This window comes from Chlorocebus sabaeus, chromosome 8 (genome assembly GCF_047675955.1).
Source record: "Chlorocebus sabaeus isolate Y175 chromosome 8, mChlSab1.0.hap1, whole genome shotgun sequence".
In the NCBI taxonomy this organism is placed as follows: Eukaryota; Metazoa; Chordata; class Mammalia; order Primates; family Cercopithecidae; genus Chlorocebus; species Chlorocebus sabaeus.
In genome coordinates, this window is record NC_132911.1 from 148,911,772 (window position 1) to 148,932,990 (window position 21,219).

Below are 21,219 nucleotides of genomic sequence, written 5' to 3' on the forward strand. Positions count from 1 at the left end.
ACATATTTTAAGGAGAAATCATGGGAATTAGCAGATTCATGCAGTTCAGCTCTTTTAATCAGCCGGCCAGCTTGCTAGCAACAGGGGATGGTTTCCACTGAGGAAGGTCCTGTGGGGTAGGAATGTGGTCACCAGTGACCTCCGTCTTCTCCGGAGCTGCAGTAGGAAGTTGCTTGCTTTTCATTTTTGCTTTAGCCATGTGTAATTCCCAGAATCAAAATATTTTTGCCCTTTCTGCAATCGTTTCCTTAAGAAATCTGAACCTCCAGGCCTTTGTCCCAGGTGAAGATATCTTGCTCTTAATTTTGCTTCTTCAGCTTTCTCTGGACTAGTCACTTTATCTTCCATTTCTTTCTGCTCCTCCGCGGAGGCTGCGCCCAGTTCTTCCACAGACATAGTGCTCCCTCTGCAGAGGTGAGATGGAGGAAAAGATGCGATTGGCAGGTGTCCTGTTGCCACCTGGCTGCTGCCACGCCGCCTTAGGCCCACCCGCCACCAGGCCCAGCTCTCCCAGCCTCTCCCTTCACCTTTCAAGCAATTTGCATGAGGAGAAAACCTACCCCGAAGGGAACTGTGAGACTGTGGCCAGGGCTCCTCCCCTGTGGACTCTCAAAACCCTCAGGGCTTGGAATCCACCTCCAACCCCTCGCAACTGATACTTTGCTCTCCAACCCTTGCTCCCTCTTCCCTTCTCTTCTCTCTCTGTCTCTCTCTTCCTCACGCAGCTCCAGTCTGGAAGGCCCTTTGCCGACTGCAACTGGAACATCCAATGCTGGACACTAATTCAGCTGAGGGGTAAAATCTGCCTCCCCCTGACTTTCTCCCGGTACCAGAGAAAGTCCAGCCTGCTGTTCCGGTCCTCAGGGGACCCATGGGACTAAGCTGGAGAAAGTCTTGGGGACGCCCAGTTCCTTCTCAGAAAGAGGACTCTGGGTCTCTGTCTTTTGTCTGGGAGCGCCTAGAACCAAACAGACACCCCTGGCTTCCTCTCACCAGTCCACGTGGGTGCCAAACAACCCCACATTCCTGCGTGCTCCCCACTGAACTGTGTCTTCACAACCTCATCAAACTTGGCTTACTGGGGAGCCTAAAGCTAAAGCGTTTAATGTTATGTTGCAAAACATCCTGGTCCCAATACACACTGGATAATAACAGCCAGTGGCCCACACAGCACTTTTACCTTTCAAATTCTCGGGAACCTTGACGATTTTATCACCAGAAACGGCAAATGGCAAAAGTTTCCCTATATTCAGGTTTTCTTCTACCTCAAGCCCCGCCCCCCCCCCCCCCCCCCCCGCCTTCTCCACCAGTTCAAAACCTACTCCAACCGGTCAGACCTCCTCTGCCATTCTCCCTCTCCAGGAAGTGGCTGGGCTTTCAGGAATCGCTCATGTTCACGTCCCCTTCTCCGGGTCTGATTTGCTGCAAATCAAACAGTGTCTGGGATGTTCCCAGAAATCCCTCCCACTATCGCAGGGAATTCCTGCACATAACCCAATCCTTCAATTTAACTTGGCATAACATTTATATAATTCTAACCTCCGCCCTCGCGCTCAGCAAAAAAGAACTCTCAGCTTAATTAAAATTAAATATCCAAGCTATAAGAATACTCAAAAGGCCTTTACATTTTTCTCTTCATAAATCTTGTTTTCCTAGAAAAGGTTTTTCCTCAGTCAACTAAATTACTTTTCTCCACTCTTTCTTACCACTCCTGGTGCATATATAAAAGACCCTAAAATAACTTCTCGTGGCCTGGGACTCCTTGGAAAAACAGAAAAGGCACCACAAATCCCATTTTGGGAAAAATCTGTTTTCCTCATAGAACCCCTGGAAGTAGAGGTGAATAAGGACCTCTCGAAATCTGTCTCTGTCTTCCGGCTATGCTTGTTTGTTAGGCCCTGGAAACGGTATTCCTAGCTCTGTTCTTTTTTTTTTTTTGAGACGGAGTCTCGCTCTGCCACCCAGGCTGGAGTGCAGTGGCGCGATCTCAGCTCACTGCAAGCTCCGCCTCCCGGGTTCCCGCCATTCTCCTGCCTCAGCCTCCCGAGTAGCTGGGACTACAGGCGCCGCCACCACGCCCGGCTAATTTTTTTGTATTTTTAGTAGAAACGGGGTTTCACCGTGTTAGCCAGGATGGTCTCGATCTCCTGACGTCGTGATCTGCCCGCCTTGGCCTCCCAAAGTGCGGGCTGAGAGATCTTACAAAGTGAGGGCTGAGGGGGAATGAGGCCTTCGGGAAAGGCTTCTCAGGGATTGTCTCCTTCTGTCTTCTGTCCCTCCAGGTAGGGACAGAACCAGGTCAGGCCTGGACTTGCAGTCCCAGAGAACAGAGGGTGGAGATGGGGGCCGGTGTTCATGGGCTCTGTGTATGCCTTCTGTGGCCTGGTTCTGTGTATAAATGTTCCACCCCAGTGCTGAGGGCTGACGCCCCCTTGGCCTTGGTGCTGGGGGCATCCTGGGGCAAGGAGTGTAGGCAGAACTCCCCAACGTTGGAGATTTGGGGAAATTGTGTCCCCTCCCTTTTAGACTCCTGTAGCCCCCTGCAGTGGCAAGATTTCAGCCCACGGCAATCTCCACCTCCTGGGCTCAAGCAATCCTCCCACTTCAGCCTCTGGAATAGCTGGGAACACAGGCATGCACCACCACTCCAGGCTAATTTCTTTAGTTTTTGTAGAGACCGGGTTTCGTCATGTTGCCCAGGCTAAAGTGCCGTGGCTATAGTCACAATTATTGCCCACTACCACCTCAAACTCCTGGGCTCAAGTGATCCTCCTGCCTCAGCCTGCAGAGTAGCTGGGACTATAGGCATGCAGCACCATGCTTGACTTAACCATTCTTTTTTAGATTTTTTTTTTTTTTTTGAGACAGGGTCTTGCTCTGTTGCCCAGGCCAAATGCACTGGTGTGATCATGGCTCATTGCACCCTTGATCCCTGGGCTCAGGTGAACCTCCTGCCTCAGCCTCCCAAGTAGCTGGGACTACAGGTGTGCATTACCACATTGGGTTAATTTTTATTTTATTTTTTTGTAGAGATGAGGTCCTGCTATGTTGCCCAGGCTAGTCTTGAACTCCTGGTTTAAGCAGTCCTGTCTCAGCCTCACAAAGTGCGGGAATTACAGACCTGAGCCACTACGCTCAGCCCCATACAAGGTTTTTTTTTTTTTTGTTTGTTTTTTTACCTGCCCTTCAGTAATAAGTATATTGCACATACTGATCCAATACAGACCTGCATATATATAACAGAAACAAAATTTCTGCAAACTCTTCTTTCCCTTATGACATCCAAGGCACTCTGATATTTTATTTCAGTAAAATGCTGTTGAAGACCCACGGACGTGACTGCACCCCTCACTAACTGGTCACTGGTTTGGGGAGGAACATCAATGTTCCACCAGTGGAACCTTGAGAACACCTCCTCTTCCTCTCTGGACCTGAACCAAACTGTGAGTGGCACAGAGCAAGGACCATATGTATTCTGTTCATTGTTGCATACTCAGTTCATTGACCACAGTGCCAAGCACACAGTGAGCACTCCCTGTGTATCTGCTGAGTAAATAAACGAACAAACCCAACACATTTCAGCCAAGTCCTGCTGATTTGTTTCTCCTCCATTCCAGCCTTACTTCTGCCAGCCTTACTTACTTCCAGCCTCACCCCCATCAGCTTCAGACTGGATAAAAGGAAACCATTTCTCTAAAGGATCACTTGCCCTCTCATTTCAGGCCATCCTGCAGCCACCAGAACCTTCCACATGAAATGAAAGGCTCACACTTCATAAGCTTTAAGGAAATTCTTGGCCAGGTGCAGTGGCTCACTCCTGTAATCCCAGTGCTTTAAGAGGCCAAGATGGGAGGATTGCTTGAGCCAGGTGTTTGATGCCAGCCTGGGCAACATAGTGAGACCCTGTCTCTAAAAAAAAAAAAAAAAAAAAAAAAATTGGCTGGGTGCGGTGGCTCACGCCTGTAATCCTAGCAATTTTGGAGGCTGAGGCAGGTGGATCACTTGAGGTCAGGAGTTCGAGACCAGCCTGGCCAACATGGTGAAACCCCGTCTCTCCTAAAGATACAAAAATTAGCCAGGTGGGGCGGCAGGTGCCTGTAATCCCAACTACTTGGGAGGCTGAGGAGGAAGAATTGCTTAAGCCTGGGAGGTGGAGGTTGCAGTGAGCCAAGATCGTGCTACTGCCTGCACTCCAGACTGGGCAACAGAGTGAGACTCCATCTCAAAAATAACAAAAATAAATAAATAAAAATTTTTAAAAAATTACCTGGGTGTGACGGTGTGTGCTTGTAGTTCCAGCTACTTGGGAGGCTGAATTGGGAGGATCATTTGAGCCCAGGAGGTCAAGGCTGCAGTAAGCAGTGATCGTGCCACTGCCCTCGGCCTGGGCAACAGAGCAAGACGCAATCTTAACAACAACAACAAAAAAATCCTGGCCAGGCGCAGTGGCTCATGCTTGTAATCCCAGCACTTTGGGAGGCCAAGGCGGGCAGATCACAAGGTCAGGAGATCGAGACCATCCTGTCTCTACTGAAAATACAAAAAATTAGCCAGACGTGGTGGCAGGTGCCTGTAGTCCCAGCTACTCAGGAAGCGAGGGAGGAGAATGGCATGAACCCGGGAGGCGAAACTTATAGTGAGCTGAGATTGCATCACTGCATTCCAGCCTGGGCAACAGAGAGAGACTCCGTCTCAAAAAAAAAAAAAAAAAAAAAAAAAGCCAGGGGGAAGTCCCAACCCTGGGCTTGTCTTCTTTCTCCTCTTTGTGGAGAAGCTCACAGATCTGGGTGCAGCAGAAGTGTGACTGCAGCCCAGGCTGCCTCCCTGCGTCTTCTTACCTTCTCCTTGCCCTGCAGTGCCACACCAGCGAACAGTAAGATCCACAGGAGCCACACAGCTTCCCCGCAAGGCAAACAGCTGGGGTCAGGGGTCAACCTGCCAGCTGCCCATGCCAAGGGGACAGCTGCCACACCTCACACTGGCCTGGGGCACCATCTTCCACTTGCCTGAGTCCTGCTAACCCTTCCCTTCCGGAGCAGCCTTTGGCCTGACTTCTTGTCCCCAAGGGTGGTCAGACACATGAGGCTTAGAGTGCCAGTCCCTCCCGTTGCCAAGGGCACCGCTGTCCAACTTTGCCTTGTCTGTGCCTTCACTGGATTCTGAGCTCCTGGCAACTGCATGTAACTTCACCTGTTTCTTGTAATCGGATTTCCTTTGGAGGCGAGCCCAGAGTCCTGCCCATGGAACCACAAAATCCATTTGAGAACCCAAGGGACCCCAGAGCATCTCCACAAGCCCCTGACAACCTGGACAACTGACAACTCCTCCCCCTGCCATCCCCAAGGTGGCCTCCCTGCCACAGGACTCCGTGTTCCTTGCATGACTGTCCTTTCTGTTCAGCCTGGGCTCTCCAGAGTGCATCCACCCAGCTTCTGTTCAGCCTGGGCTCTGCAGAGTGCATCACCCAGCCCCTCACTCCCACCCCGGCCTTTGCACATGCTGGTCTAAGTCATCTGTTCCTCCAGACATTAAGGTGGAGGAACGTGATTCCACCAGCACCCCACAGCCTGTGAGGAGGTGAACCCAGGGATTGTGTGTCTAAGTCCACGGAGGGATGAACAGGCCCAGGAAGCAGGAAAATCCTCCTGCCCAGGCCTTGCTCCCACCCCTACTGTCTCCCTGTGTGGCACCTTCTGGTCAGTCAGCTCAGCCAAACACAGGCATTCTGGGCCCGGCTGGACTAGCCTGGACACCTGCCTCTCCCTTGGCTCCTTCCTCAGCCGCTCCTGTGACGGGACAGACCGTGAGCCTAGAGTGAGTGCCAAGGATGTGAGTGTGGCCTCTGGTGTGCATGCCACAGTCTCGGGAGTAGGCCAAGCAGCAGGCACGTGATGAGGGCTCTGAGCACCCTCAGGCGCAGAGAAGCAGCTTACAGATCCGGCAGGTCAGGGTGGCAGCTTGGCAGAACTTCTTCCTCCAGATCACAGACAGTGGGAAAAGCAGTCTCCACCCCACAGGTCACTGGCTTTGTGTCCTGATGGTGCTGCCACAGCCCGCTCCTGGGAATGGATTCACTCCCTTGACCCAGACCCAGGCAGCCTCACCTCAGTCCCAGGGATTCCCACTCAGGGAGGCCAGGGCGTCTTCCGCGTTGCAGAAGTGCTGAGTCAGATTTCTAGGCTTCAGGCAGCCCTGAGATCCACCCCGCTTGGCACACACCTCTCCTGCTGACCTCTCTGGAGTTGGTCTCAAACCACCAGTTACTAGCCTTCCCTTGAACCCAGCTGAGAGCCGTGCCGAGGGACTAAGGGGTCCTTGGAGCAGGCCCTTAGAGCCCACCTGGTGCTTACAGGCCTCAGGTACCTCCTGGTCCAGAGATAGAATGTTCTGGAAGAGCAGCTGCAGCGGGTGCACTCAGGGCTGGCTTTCCTCCGCAGTGTTGCTGCCACTGCATTTCTCAGGACTCTAATTTCAGAAATCGCATCCGTGGAAACTCACACCAGTCATCTTATGCTGGAGAAACCTGCACAAGAGTCCACTTGCGACGGTTCAATTCCAGGTCATGGTGGGGAGATGAGCCCTTGCACACAGCCTGGGGACCGTTTGTCAGAGGTGCAGAGAGGCTGTGCAGCATGGCGGAGTCACACGGACATTGGCAAATCACAGCCAAGGGCCAACTCTGGCCCTCAGCTTCTTTCTGTAAGGCCCAAGAACTAAGAACAGTTCTTAAATTTCAAAAGTGTTGTAACGAAAGAAAACGAGGAATTGTAAACAAAACAAAAAGATGTGGACAGAGACCATATCAGGCCAGAAAAGTCTAAAATCTTTAGTATCTGACACTTGACAGAAGTTTGCTCACCCCAGGCTAGGAGGCTGGAGCAGAGGCCCCCTGAGTGCCTCTGATGTGGAGATTGAGCCTTATGTCTGTCGTCTTGTTCTGGGACATGGGTTGGTGACCCCAACGTGATCGCAGTTGTCATCCTGCATTCCCTCCCTCCCTTGTGCCGGCAAGTAGATGCACACTGGGGTTATTAATGAGTGCTGCTGTTCTGGTACAGGAGTCCCCCCTACTCCTCGGGAGATGTAGTCCATAACGCCAGCTGATGCCTGAAACCTAAGATGACATGGAACCCGACGGCCATCGATCGAAATACGTTTGTGTTCATGTCCCTGCTCACATATGGAATCCCTTTTCCATCTGAACTGGGCACTTGCCATGTACTGTGGCATCACTTTGGCTGTTAGAGGCGTGGTAGCAAAACTAACACAAAGCCCTTTTTTCTTTATAATTTGAAGGACAGAAGGTCTGTTCTTACTGTAGATTTTTGCAACCTCAATATACAATTTTTTTCTTATTGAGAACATTCCCCTTTTCACTTAAAGGAGTACTTTATGGCTTCTCTTTGGCACACCCGAATTGCCAGCATCCCTACTGTGTGCGTTGGGGTATTATTAAATAAAATAAGGGTGACTTGAGCGGCGTTCTGCCATATGCAGTTTGATAGCTGAGATGGCTGCTGAGTGACCACAGCAGGGAGGGTGGACAGTGTGGAGACCCCGGACACAGGGATGGAGCAGCATGGCGCCTCAGACCCCGGACGCAGGGATGGAGCAGCATGGCGCCTCAGACCCCGGACGCAGGGATGGAGCAGCATGGCGCCTCAGACCCCGGACGCAGGGATGGAGCAGCATGGCGCCTCAGACCCCGGACGCAGGGATGGAGCAGCATGGCGCCTCAGACCCCGGACGCAGGGATGGAGCAGCATGGCGCCTCAGACCCCGGACGCAGGGATGGAGCAGCATGGCGCCTCAGACCCCGGACGCAGGGATGGAGCAGCATGGCGCCTCAGACCCCGGACGCAGGGATGGAGCAGCATGGCGCCTCAGACCCCGGACGCAGGGATGGAGCAGCATGGCGCCTCAGACCCCGGACGCAGGGATGGAGCAGCATGGCGCCAGATGCCACACTCCTCAAGATGGAGCGCCCTGTACAACTCAGGAACTGCTTTTTTATGGGATTTTCCATTTAACATTTTCGGACTTCAGTTGTTCCCGGGTAACTGAAACCTTAGAAAAGGAAACCAGATAAAGGGAAAGGCTGCTGTGCTGATTTTCCTCTCGAGACCCTGCATTGGGGGCTGGAAACAGATAAAGCAGCATTTCCTATCCTCAGATTGCTTATGGTTCCTGGGGGAATGGATGCAGTTGTCACACAGCTTGTCATGCAACGGACACAGTAATTCATGCCAAGATTAGTGTGAGGGGCATTCAGGAGTCACAAGCATCCTCCCCAGTCAGGTGGGTGTGGGGACAGGCTTTCCTGCAGAGCACCGAGGCTAACCATTATTCCATGCACCTTAGCGCCACTGCCATCCCACTTCTCCCATCTACATATATCTTTAAAATCAGCTCTGCTGGGCCGGGTGCGGTGGCTCACGCCTGTAATCCCAGCACTTTGGGAGGCCGAGGCGGGCAGATCACGAGGTCAGGAGATCGAGACCATCCTGGCTAACAGAGTGAAACCCCGTCTCTACTAAAAATACAAAAAATTAGCCGGGCGTGGTGGTGGCACCTGTGGTCCCAGCTACTCGGGAGGCTGAGGCAGGAGAATGGTGTGAACCCAGGAGGCGGAGCTTGCAGTGAGTTGAGATCACACCACTGCACTCCAGCCTGGATGACAGAGCGAGACTGTGTCAAAAACAAAAACAAAAAATCAAGTGAAGAGACAACCAGCAGAATAGGAGGAAATATTTGTGAAGTATTTATTCAACAAAGGATTTGTATCCAGAATACACAAGGAACTCAAACAGTGCAACAGAAACAAACTCCAAATAATCGGATTTTAAAACAGGCAAAGGAGCCGAATACACATCTCTCAAAAGAAGACATACCAGTAACCAATACGTATGTGAAAAAATGCTTAACATCACTAATCATTAGGAAAATGCAAATTAAAATCACAATGAGATATCATTTTATCCCAGTTAGAACAACTATTATCAAAAAGACTTTCAGAAAATGACAGATGATGGTGAGGATGCAAAGAAAGGGGAGCTTTCATACACTGTTGGAGGGAAGGTAAATTAGTGCAGCTGCTATGGAAAACACTATCGAGGTTCCTCAAAAAACTAAAAACAGAGCTACAGTATGATCCAGCAATCCCACTACTGAAGACTTATCCACAGGAAAAAAAAAAAAAAAACCCTGTTTATTGTAGCACTATTCCAAACAGCCAAGATATGGAATCTACCTAAGTTCACACCAACAGATAAACGGTTAAAGAAAATATCGTACATACACCCACCAGAAAACTATTTTATGCTATAAAAAGAATGGTGTCCTGTCATTCACAGTGACATGGATGAGCTTGGAGGACACCTTGTTAAGCGACATAAGCCAGGGACAGGAAGATAAATGTCACATGTTGTCACTCCTACATGGGAGCTAAAATAGTTGATCTCATAGAAACAGAGTAGAAGAGTGGTTACCAGAGGCTAGGAAGGATGGGTGGGTGGGGAGATAGCCAGAGGTTGGCTCACAGACACAAAAATACGGCTAGACAGGAGGAGTAAGTTCAAGTGTCCTGCACCACTGTAAGGTGAGTGTAATTAACCCTAATTTAATGTATATTGTCAAATAACTAGGGGGGAGATTCTGAATGTTCTCAACACAAAGCAATGGTAAATGGGTGTCAGATGTGCTAATAACACTGACTGGATTATTACACATTGCATGCATGAATTGAAACATCACATGTACCTCATACACATGTGCAATTATTAGGCGTTAATCTAAAAATAATAAGAAAAGTGAAAAAAGAAAAAAAAAGAAAGAAAACAAAAAGAGGGAGGCGGAGGGAAACTCCATGACTGTCCGGGGGAAGGTGTAGTGCTGGGGAGATCCTGCCACTGCCCTGCAGAAGGAGGGACCCTGAACCCAGGAGTGCCACTGTGGCGCTGGCAAAGGCCAGGAGAGAAGGCTCCTTCCCGGCTCCGGAGGGAGTGCCCGTACCTTGGTTTCTGCTTAGGGGAACCCGCCTTGAACTTCTGATCCCCAGCACTGTGGGAGAATCAGCGTGTGGTGTTTTAAGCCAGCATGCTATGGTCATCTGCCACAGCAGCGGTGTGAAATGACCACGCATCCTACTGACTAAGGCCTGCTGCATCCTGCGAGTCCCAGGGCCACTTCAAACCTGTGAGCGCTGCAGGCCCTCCCTGAGCCAGGCAGGGAGGAGGAGGCCTGGTCTGGGAGGAAAGGCGGCCTCAGAGCTTGTGAGCCCACTATCTCTGGGCACCACCGAGACAGAGGCCCAGGGGATGGAGAATGGCAGAGGCACCCTGGTGCACCCTCCATGAAGCTGAGGTGGTAAAGGCATGCACATGCTCTCCCCAGGTGTGGGGAAGACAGGAGGGAGCAGGTAACCCCAGGTTAGGCCAGGTGGGAAGGGGACAGCACACACCCAGTTGTTCCATAGCTCACACCTGGGGACCACAGGGTGAGCTACACCCACCTAATTTTCATTTTTTAAATTTTAAAAAATAATTTTCTTTTTTCTTTGAGATAGGGTCTTGCTCTGTGCCCAGGCTGGAGTGCAGCAGTGTGGTTTCAGCCCACTGCAACCTCCGCCTCCCAGGTTCAAGCAGTTCTCCTGCCTCAACCTCCACAGTAATTGAGAATACAAGCGCCCATCACCATACCCAGCTAATTTTTAGTAGAGATGGGGTTTCACCCTGTTGACCAGGCTGGTCTTGAACTCCTGATCTCAAATGATCTGCCCACCTCAGCCTCCCAAAGTGCTGGGATTACAGGTGTGAGCCACTGCATTGCCCACCCAGCTAATTTTTAAGTAATTTTTTCAGTTTTTAATTAATTTTTTTTTACATTTTTGAATTAACTTTTTAAAAAAGTTTTAAACTAAGTAAACATAAAAAATATCTTCTTTCATTTTCCAATAAATTCCACTAATTTATATTTCAAGTTTCCACTTCTTAGATGAAAAAATAATCTAGTCAAACTTTGGGATTTCTCAGGCACCTCAGGTTTGAAAGTCACCTTCTGTGTTACCCACCTCTCCCCTTGCCTTCCATCCTGAGCTCCAGGGCTACAATGAGAATAGTGGATCCTTCTCACTGCTGGTTGCGGCCTGCTCTGTCATGACCACGGATCCTGGGTCCATGCTGTCCTTGGCAGGAAGTGCCAAGGGAGGGACCCTCTCAGCTGCTGGAGTCAATCTGTGGCACTCTGTGAGGCTGGACACGAGGCACCCCTGCTGGCTCACTCTCTGAGCTGCTTACCAGAGCTGTCAAGCAGGAAGTCTGGAAACTTTACTCATCTGCAGGGCTGGCTACATATTTTGAGAAGCCCTGTGCAAAATACAAATGCAGAAGCCCTTGGTGAGAAAAGCAGTGGGAAAAGTTCAGTTATACCTACTCGACTATAAATATTTTTCTTGTAAAATATGTTATTATTTACAAAACATAATAGTACTGATAGGGCCGGGCACGGTGGCTCACGCCTGTAATCCCAGTACTTTGGGAGGCCGAGGCGGGCGGATCACCTGAGGTCAGGAGTTTGAGACCAGCCTGGCCAACATGGTGAAACCCTGTATTTACTAAAAATACAAAAATTAGCTGGGCGTGGTGGCACGCACCTGTCATCTTCTTCTCAGACACCCAACTACCGGCTCCCGAGCCGGGGCAGCTCCCTGTCAACTTTTCACCGCCCCCCACCCAGCCCCAAATCCCCGATCTAACCCCAAATCGCCGATCCAACCCCCAATCCGCGATCCAGCCCGGTCCACCACAGCCTTCAGCAGCGACACTCGCAGCCTCCGACCTCTCAGACCCAGTGAGCCTCGCAAAGCCATTAGGCGCGCGCCTGCACCGCGGGGCCGCCCGGCTCCCAGAAGCCGCTCCCAGGAGGTGCGCGCCGGCAGGTGGGGCTGCAGCCCGGGGCAGGCGCCGCTGGGCTCGCGGGTTCTCCTGCGCTCGTCCGGGCCGCCCGAGGACCACAGGCGCAGGATCGCAGGCGCGCAGCCCGCCCGGCCTCAGGAGGAGGGCCTGTCTGGCCGTGCGGCCCCACTTAATCTTAATAGCAAACAAAACTCAACAGTGTGCTGTGGTATATTCTACAACGATTCTACACAATTGTAGATTGCATTAGAATAAAACTTTTAAAAATTATTTTCTTGGCAACAAATGGACACTCGAAATTTTATTTAATTATTATTATTCTTTTAAAACAGAGTTTCACTCTTGTTACCCAGGCTGGAGTGCAATGGCGCGATTTCGGGTCACTGCAACCTCCGCCTCCCAGGTACAAGTGACTGCCCGTCTCAGGCTCCCAAGTAGTTCGGATTACAGGCATGCGCCACCACACCCGGATATATATATATATATACACACATTTTTTTTTTTGTATTTAGTAGAGACAGGGTTTCATCATGTTAGGCTAGTCGCATACTCCTGACCTCAGGTGATCCACCCGCCTTGGCCTCCCAAAATGCTGGGATTACAAGCGTGAGCCACTGCGCCCGAGGAAAATTTTATTTTTTAATAATGCCAAGTGATTTCATTTTAAATTAAACTGCACCATAAATTGGATTATTGTCCTGCACGTAGTACCTTGCTCTTCAAACAAAAACATTTTTTAAAGACCAAATATATTGCATACATTTTTAAAAAAAAGCTCTGACTGGGTCATTGGCTTATGCCTGTAATCCCAACACTTTGGGGAAGCTGAGGGAGGAGGATTGTTTGAACCCAGGAGTTTGAGACTGGCCTGGGAAACACAGTGAGACCCTGGCTCTACAATAACCTTTCTGTAAAAGTTAGCCAGGTGTGGTGGTGCACAGCCGTAGTCCCAGACACTTGGGAGGCTGAGGCAGGAGGATAGCTTGAGCCTGGGAGGTTGAGGCTGCAGTGAGCTATGACTGCTCTCCAGCATGGGTAACAGCAAGAACCTGTCTCAAAAAAAATGTTCTTACTGTTTAAGAAATTATGAATGATATTTATTTTATGTTAAACCAGTGTATTTTATCTACAAAAGGAGTAAGAGATAATAATAGAGAAATTGGCACATAAAGGAACAAAAATGCTAAAAAAATTAAAATTTACCAATAATCCTATCACCTAAATTTATAATTGTTAATAGAATTAAATGTAGGATTTTAAAATAAATTGCTTTCAATTTACTTAAACATATAGATTATTTTTAGACCCTCTTCAGGCATCCCTCGTTGAGTAAGTTCCATGATTTACAGGCCTACTCTCTCTATTGTTAAATATTTTATTGTTCCAATGAATAACTTTTTTTTTGAGACGGAGTCTCACTTTGTCGCCCAGGCTGGAGTGCAGTGGCGAAATCTCTGCTCACTGCAAGCTCCGCCTCCTGGGTTCAGGCCATTCTCCTGCCTCAGCCTCCCGAGTAGCTGGGACTACAGGCGCCTGCTACCATGTCCAGCTAATTTTTTGTATTTTTAGTAGAGACAGGGTTTCACTGTGTTAGCTAGGATGGTCTCAATCTCCTGACCTCGTGATCTGCCCGCCCCGGCCTCCCAAAGTGCTGGGATTATAGGCGTGAGCCACCACGCCTGGTCAAATAACATTTTTTATAAACATTTTCACAGAAACATAATTTGGGCACATTGAGACATGTTTTCTTTTCAAAAAGTCCTACCACTTTAATTACTGTATAAAAAGATATTAGTGAATTTTCACACATATTGACTAACGTCCCTACAAAATGTTGAATCAATTTATATTTTCAGTACCAATCAGCAAATTAATGTCCATTATGCTTTCCCTTCACCAAAACTGACACTTATATTTTATTTTGCTAGACAAAAATACATACTATTTTAATTTGCATAAGTGTAATTAATAAAAAGATTACATTTTTTTCAGATGTATCATAGGGCATCATTTTTTCTTGAGTCTGGTGGGTGCTTAGTTCCTTTAAAGCACTAATCACGTATACATTAATTTTATGTGCGAAACAGTCATTAAATACAATTGGAAATATGGAAAAATAAATAGCTATATTAAGAAAAAAACAAATAGAGCTTCTGGAATTACAAAATTCACTAACAGAATTTCAAACCACAGTTGGAATCTTTAACAATAAACTAGACCAAGCAGAAGAAATAATTTTAGAGTTTGAAAACTGGTCTTTCAAAGTAACCCAGTCAGACAAAAATAAAAGAAAAAAGAACTGAAAAACAAAGCCCTTAAGAAATATGGGATTATGTAAAGTCACCCAACTTACAACTTATTGGCATTCCTACAACAGAAGAATAAAAAGTAACCAACTGGGAAAGTATATTTAAGGAAATAATTTAGGAAAAGTTCTCTAGTCTTGCTAGAAAGGTTGACATTCAGATATAAGAAATTCAGAGAACACCTGTGGGATAGTAAACAAGATGCCCATTCCTAAGGCATACAGTCATTAGAATAGCCTTGGTCAATGCAAAAGAAAATATATTAAAGGCAGCTCAAATAAAGGGCCAAATTACCTATAAAGTAAATTAGATTAACAATAGATTTCTCAGCAGAACCCCTGCAACCTAGAAAAGATTGGGGCCTAGCTTTAGCCTTCTTAAAGAAAAAAACAATGCCATCCAATAATTTCTTTTTTTTTTTTTTTTTTGAGACAGTCTCACTTTGTTGTGGGGAAAAGACAGAGAGCTCAGCCTGTAACTGTGTCTATATAGAAAGAAGTAGACATAAAAGACTCCATTTTGTTCTGTATTTGAGATGCTGTTAATCTGTGACCCTACCCCCAACCTTGTCCTTGCAAGAGACATGTGCTGTGGTGACTCAAGGTTTAATGGATTTTGGGCTGTGCAGGATGTGTCTTTGTTAAACAAGTGCCTGAAGGCAGCTTGCTGGTTAAAAGTCATCACCATTCTCTTAATCTCAAGTACCCAGGGACACGTACACTGCCAAAGGTCGCAAGGACCTCTGCCTAGGAAAGCTAGGTATTGTCCAAGGTTTCTGCCCATGTGATAGTCTGAAATATGGCCTCGTGGGAAGGGAAAGACCTGATTGTCCCCCAGCCTGACACCCGTGAAGGGTCTGTGCTGAGGAGGACTAGTGTAAGAGGAAAGAAGCCTCTTGGCAGTTGAGATAGAGAGAAAAGCATCTGTCTCCTGCCCGTCCCTGGGCAAGGGAACATCTTGGTGTAAAACCTGATTGTATGTTGTTTACTGAGAAAGGAGAAAACCACCTTAGGGCAAAAGGTGGGACTTGCTAGCACAGTGCTGCTCTTTATGCACTAAAAAGGTTTATGAAGATGTTTGCATATGCATATCAAGGCACAGCACTTTTCCTTAAACTTGTGTCACAGAGATCTTTATTCATATGTCTTACTGCGGACCTTCTCCCTACGATGATCCTATTATCCTCTCACTTCCCTTTTTCTAAGATGGTAAAGATAATTATCAATAAATACTAAGGGAACTCAGAGACCAGTGCGGCGTGGGTCCTCTGTATGCTGAGCACCGGTCCCCTGGGCCCACTTTTTCTTTCTCTATACTTTGTCTCTGTGTCTCATTTCTTTTCTCAAGTCTCTCGTTCCACCTAACGAGAAATGCCCACAGGTGTGGAGGGGCAGGCCACCCCTTCACTTTGTCACCCAGGCTGGAGTGCAGTGGCATGATCTCAGCTCACTGCAACCTCCACTTCCTGCTTCAAGCAATTCTCCTGCCTCAGCCTCCCGAGTAGCTGGGATTACAGGCGCCTGCCACCAGGCCTGGCAAATTTTGGTATTTTTAATAGAGATGGAGTTTCTCCATGTTGGCCAGGCTGGTCTCGAACTCCTGACCTCAGGTGATTTGCCTGCCTCGGCCTCCCAAAGTGCTAGGATTACAGGCATGAGCCAATGCGCCCAGCCGTGCAAGAATTTCATAACCTGCCAGACTGAGCTTCATAAACAAAGGAAAATAAAGTATTTCCAGACAAGAAAATGCTAAGGGAAGTCATTACCACCAGACTGACTCTAAAAGAAATGTTTAAAGGAGTTCCACTAGTGAAAATAAAAGAATGATACTTGCTACCATAAAAACATACATGAATACAAAAGGTACAGAACCTATAAAGTAATTAAATAATTGAGACTACAATGCAACAAGGCTATAAAAGGAAGAAAACCTAACATATCAATATTAAGCTTGAATGCAAATGGCCAAAATGCTCCACTTAAAAGACACAGAGTGGCAAATTGCATTAAAAAAACAAGACATTTCTGCTGCCTTTGAGACCCATCTCATGTGTAATGACACCAATAGGCTCAAAGTAAATGGATGGAAAAAGATTCATCACATAAATGAAAAACAAAAAAGAGGTATTGCTATTCTTGTATCAGATAAAGCAGACATTAAACCAACAACAGTAAAAATAAGAATACAAAGAAGGGCATTATATAATGATAAACGTTCAATTCAACAAGAAGACTTAACTGTCTTAAATATATATGCAGCTAACATTGGAACACCCAGATTTTTAAAATAAGTATTACTAGACCTAAGAAAAAGAGATACACAGCTGTACACTAACAGTGGAGGACTTCAACACCCCACTGACAGCATTAAGCAGATTATTAGTTGGGCAGATTATTAGGCAGAAAACTAACAATGAAACTGTGGACTCAAATTGGGCTCTTGACCAAACAGACCTAATAGACATCTACAGAATACTCCACCCAGAAACCATAAAATATACATTTTTCTCTTTTGCACATGGAACATTCTCTAAAACTGACCACATGCTCAGTCATAAAATAAGCCTCAATAAATGTTTTAAAATCACAACTATATTATCTTTTCAGACCATTGTGGAATAAAATTAGAAGTCCTTATCAAGAACTCTCAGAACCACAGAGGTACATGGAAACTAAACAATCTGCTCCTGAATGACTTTTGTGTAAATAACAGAATTAAGGCAGAAATTTAAAAAAAATTCCTGAAACAAATGAAAATAGAAACACAACATACCAAAATGTCTGGGATACAGCAAAAACAATGTTAAGTGGAGAGTTTTATAACACTAAATGCCTACATAAAAAAGACAGAAAGATCTCAAATTAACAAGCTAAAATAGCCAAACACACTAGAAAACAACAAACCAAACCCAAATCTAGAAGAAGAAAGGAAGTAACAAATGTTAGAGAAGAAGTTAATGAAATTGGGACCAAAAAAACCGTACAAGGAATCAGCAAAATTAAAAAGTCGGTTCTTTGCAAGGATACATAAAATTGATAGATTGCTAGTTAGATTATGCAAGAAAAAAGAAGATTCAAATAAGCACAATCAAAAACGACAAATGAGACGTTACAAAGGATAACACCAACATAAAAAATGATCCCCAGAGACTGCTATGAATATCTGTGTGTGCATAAACTAGAAAACCTAGAGAAAATGGATAAATTCTGGAAACACACAAACTTCCAAGACTGAATCACAAAGAAACCAAAAGTCCACTACAGCAGTGCCAACAGGAAATGTGGGATTGAAGCCTCCACAGAGTCCCCACTGGGGCACTACCTACTGGAGCTGTGGGAACGGGGCTGCCAGCTCGAGATCCCTGAATGGTAGAGCTATGGGAAGCTTCCATCCTGAGCCTAGAAATACCACAGGCACTCAACTCTGACCCAAGAGAGCAGCCATGGTGACTGTACACTGCAAAGCCAGAGGCAGAGCTGCGTAAGGTCTTGGGAACCCACCCCTTGCACAAGTGTGCCCTGGATGTGGGACATGAAGTCAACAATTATTTTGGAGCTTTAAGGTTTAATGTCTGCCCTACTGGGTTTCAGATTTGCCTGAGACCTGTTACCCCTTTCTTTTGCCCAACTTCTCCATTTGGGAATGGGAATATTTACCCAACACCTGTACTGCATTGAATACTGGAAGCAAATAACTTGGTTTTGATCTTATAGGCTCATAGGTGGAGGAACCTAACTTGAAGCTCAGATGAGATTTCAGACTTCTGAGTTGATGCTGAAACAACTTGAGATTTTTGGGGACTATTGGGGGAGGGTAATTATATTTTGCAATATGGGAAGAACATGAGATTTGGGGGTCATGGGGTGAAATGACATTGTTTGGACGTGTTTACCCTCCAAATCTCTTGTTGAATGTGATCTCAAATGTTGGTGGTGGGCCTAGTGGAAGGTGTCGAATCATGGGGTTGGATCCTTCATAAGTTGCTTAGCTCCATCCCCTTGGTGATGAGCGAGTCCTTGCTCTGTTGTTTCACATGAAAGCTGGTTGTTTAAAACAACCTGCCATGTTCCCCTTTTGGCTCTTGATTTCTCTCCTGATATATGATACAGTGGCCTTCCCTTTGCCTTCCTCCGTGATTGGATGCTTTCTGAGGTCTCATCCAAAGCTGAGCAGGTGCTGGTCCCATGCTTCTACTGCCTGCACAACTATAAACCAAATAATTTGTCTCTATAAATTAAAAAATATCTGAACAGATCGGTAGTTAATTATGAAATTGAATTTGTAATACAAATGTTTATCAAGCAGAAGCCTAGGACTAGATGAATTCACAGCTGAATTTTACCAAACATACAAAAAAAATAGATGGTATCAATCTTACAGCAACTATTCTAAAACATTGAGGAGAAGGGATTCCTCTCTAACTCCTTCTACAAAACCAGTATCATCCTGACACTAAAATCTAGCAAGGAAACAACAGCAACAACAAAAACTACAGGCCAATATCTGATGAACATAGATGCAAATATCCTCAACGAAATGCTAGCAAACCAAATCCATCAGCATATCAAAAATATAATTCATCATGATTACATAGGTTTTATTCCTGGGATGCAAGGACTACTTACCATATGCGAATCAATAAATGTGATTTACCACATAAACAGAATTTAAAACAAAAATCATATGATCATCTCAATAGATGCAGAAAAAACATTCAATACAATTCAACATCCTTGCCAGGTGCGGTGGCTTACACCTGTAATCCCAGCACTTTGGAAGGCAGAGGTGGGAGAATCAACAGAGGTCAGGACCAGCCTGACCAACATGGAGAAACCCCATTTCCACTAAAAATGCAAAATTAGCAGGGCATCATGGTGTATGCCTGTAATCCCAGCTACTCAGGAGGCTGAGGCAAAAGAATGGCTTGAACCCGGGAGGTGGAGGTTGCAGTGAGCTGAGATCACACCACTGCACTCCAGCCTGGGCAACAGAGCAAGACTCCATCTAAAAAACGAAACAAAACAAAACAAAACAAAGCAAAACAAAATCTGAAATCATATCAACTATTTTTTCTGACCAAAGTGAAAGAGTATTAAAAAATCAGTACAGGAGGAATTTTTTTCCCGACTGCCTTTGGCTCCCTCCCTCTCTCTTGTCACCACCTTTTTCTTCCTCCATCTACCCCAAAACTTTTTCCCCACCATTTTTTCCCCATTGTCTTTTTGCAAAGCCTTCTATACTCACCCGCTCACTACCGTTTTCCTGACCCATCTACTCAAAAACTTCTCCCCACCATCTTTTCTCCCTCTCCCTGGCCACTTTTTCCCCCCCTCCTGCTCTCATCACCCTCTTTTGCTCCTCCACCTTCCCAAAAACATTTCCCCCATCTTTTCCCAAAGCCTTCTCCCCACTCCTGCTGTTCGCCACCCTCTTTCCCCCTCCATCTACCCAAAAACTGTTTCCCCATCGTCTTTTTTTCCCTTCCTCCTTGTCACCCTCTTTCCCTTCTCCATCTACCCAAAAACATTTCCCCGCCGTCTTTTCACAAAGTCTCCTCCCTACTCCTGCTCACCACCCTCTTTTACCCATCTACCTCCCCAATTTTTGCCCGCTGTCTTTTCACAAAGCCTTCCCTGCTTCCCGCTCGCCCTCTTCTTTCCTCTACCCTGCTTGCCACCCTCTTTTTGCCCTCCATCTACCCCAAACTATTTTCCCCATCGCCTTTTTCCCAACCCTTTTTCCCCACTCCCTCTGCCACCCTCTCTATTCTCCTCCCATTTGCCACCCTCTTTTCCCCTTCTATCTACCTAAACACTTCTTACCCACTATCTTTTCTTTCTGCATTTTCTTTTCTGCCCATTGTCTTCTTGCAAAACCTTTTCTCCTTCCCGCTCGCCACCCTCTTTATCCTTCTCCTGCTGGCCATTCTCTTCCCCCTCCATCTACCTAAAAGCTTCTCTCCTCTTTCTTTTCACAGAACCTTCTCTCCCTCCCTCTCTGCACCCTCTTTTCTCTTCCCACTTGTCAACCTTTTCCCCCCCCCATCTACTCAAAATATTTTTACCAACCGTCTTTTTTCCCTTTCTTTTCTCCCAACCTTATTTTTGCAAACCTTCTCTTTCTCCTGCTCACCCCTGTTCCCTCATCGCCACCCTTTGTTTCCCCCTTCCATCTACCCCAAAACTTTTTCCCCACTCTTTCCGTGAAACCTCTCTCCCTCCTGTCACCACCTTGTTTTTCCCCCTCCATCTACCCCCCAATTTTTTTCCCCCCATCTTTTCCTCACCATCTTTAAGCAATGCCTTCTCCTGCTTCCCTCTACCCCTCCATCTATCCGAAAACTATTTTCCCCTTCCTACCGCTCCAGCCACACTGCAGTCTCTGTCACCACCAACCACAGCAAGGCGAGCCGCGGTGCCGCAGACTACAGTCTCCAGCACGTGGCAGGGGATAGCCCTCGTCCTGGTCCTCTAAGCCGGGCATGAAGCAGCTCGATGAGCAGACACAGCAGCGCCTGGAATGGCCTGACTCCTCTTCAGCACCATTTATATACTGAGGTTATGCATATGAGGTTTCTGGACTACACATTCCAGGATTGGATAAGAGAAAGCCCGGAGGCCTACTGGGATTGCACTTTATTATCATGTTCTGATTGGATAGAGCAAGTCTTAGGACAACCAATCAGAGTATGAAAATAAAGTCCAGCCCAGTGCGGTGGCTCAAGCCTGTAATCCCAGCACTTTGGGAGGCCGAGGCGGGCGGATCACGAAGTCAGGAGATCAAGACCATCCTGGCTAACACGGTGAAACCCCGTCTCTACTAAAAATACAAAAAAAAGAAATTAGCCAGGCGTGGTGGCGGCGCCTGTAGTCCCAGCTACTCCGGAGGCTGAGGTGGGAGAATGGCGTGAACCTGGGAAGCGGAGCTTGCAGTGAGCCGAGATCCCGCCACTGGGGGCGACAGAGCGAGACTCCGTCTCAAAAAAAAAAAAAAAAAGTCCA

General features: G+C 47.0%; 1 long non-coding RNA gene and 1 pseudogene across 1 annotated transcript in view; one reads left to right on the forward strand and one right to left on the reverse strand.

Annotated features, from left to right (window-relative positions):
• LOC140712266 (uncharacterized) overlaps window positions 1–4,269 on the forward strand; it is a 13,745-nt gene extending 9,476 nt beyond the window's left edge. The window contains exon 3 of the long non-coding RNA XR_012093812.1: window positions 3,310–4,269. This is a non-coding gene — a long non-coding RNA (uncharacterized lncRNA). The remainder of the gene's footprint in view (window positions 1–3,309) is intronic.
• Window positions 15–21,087, reverse strand: LOC140712265 (cAMP-regulated phosphoprotein 19 pseudogene; annotated as a pseudogene).
• Window positions 21,088–21,219: the final 132 nt, after the last annotated feature.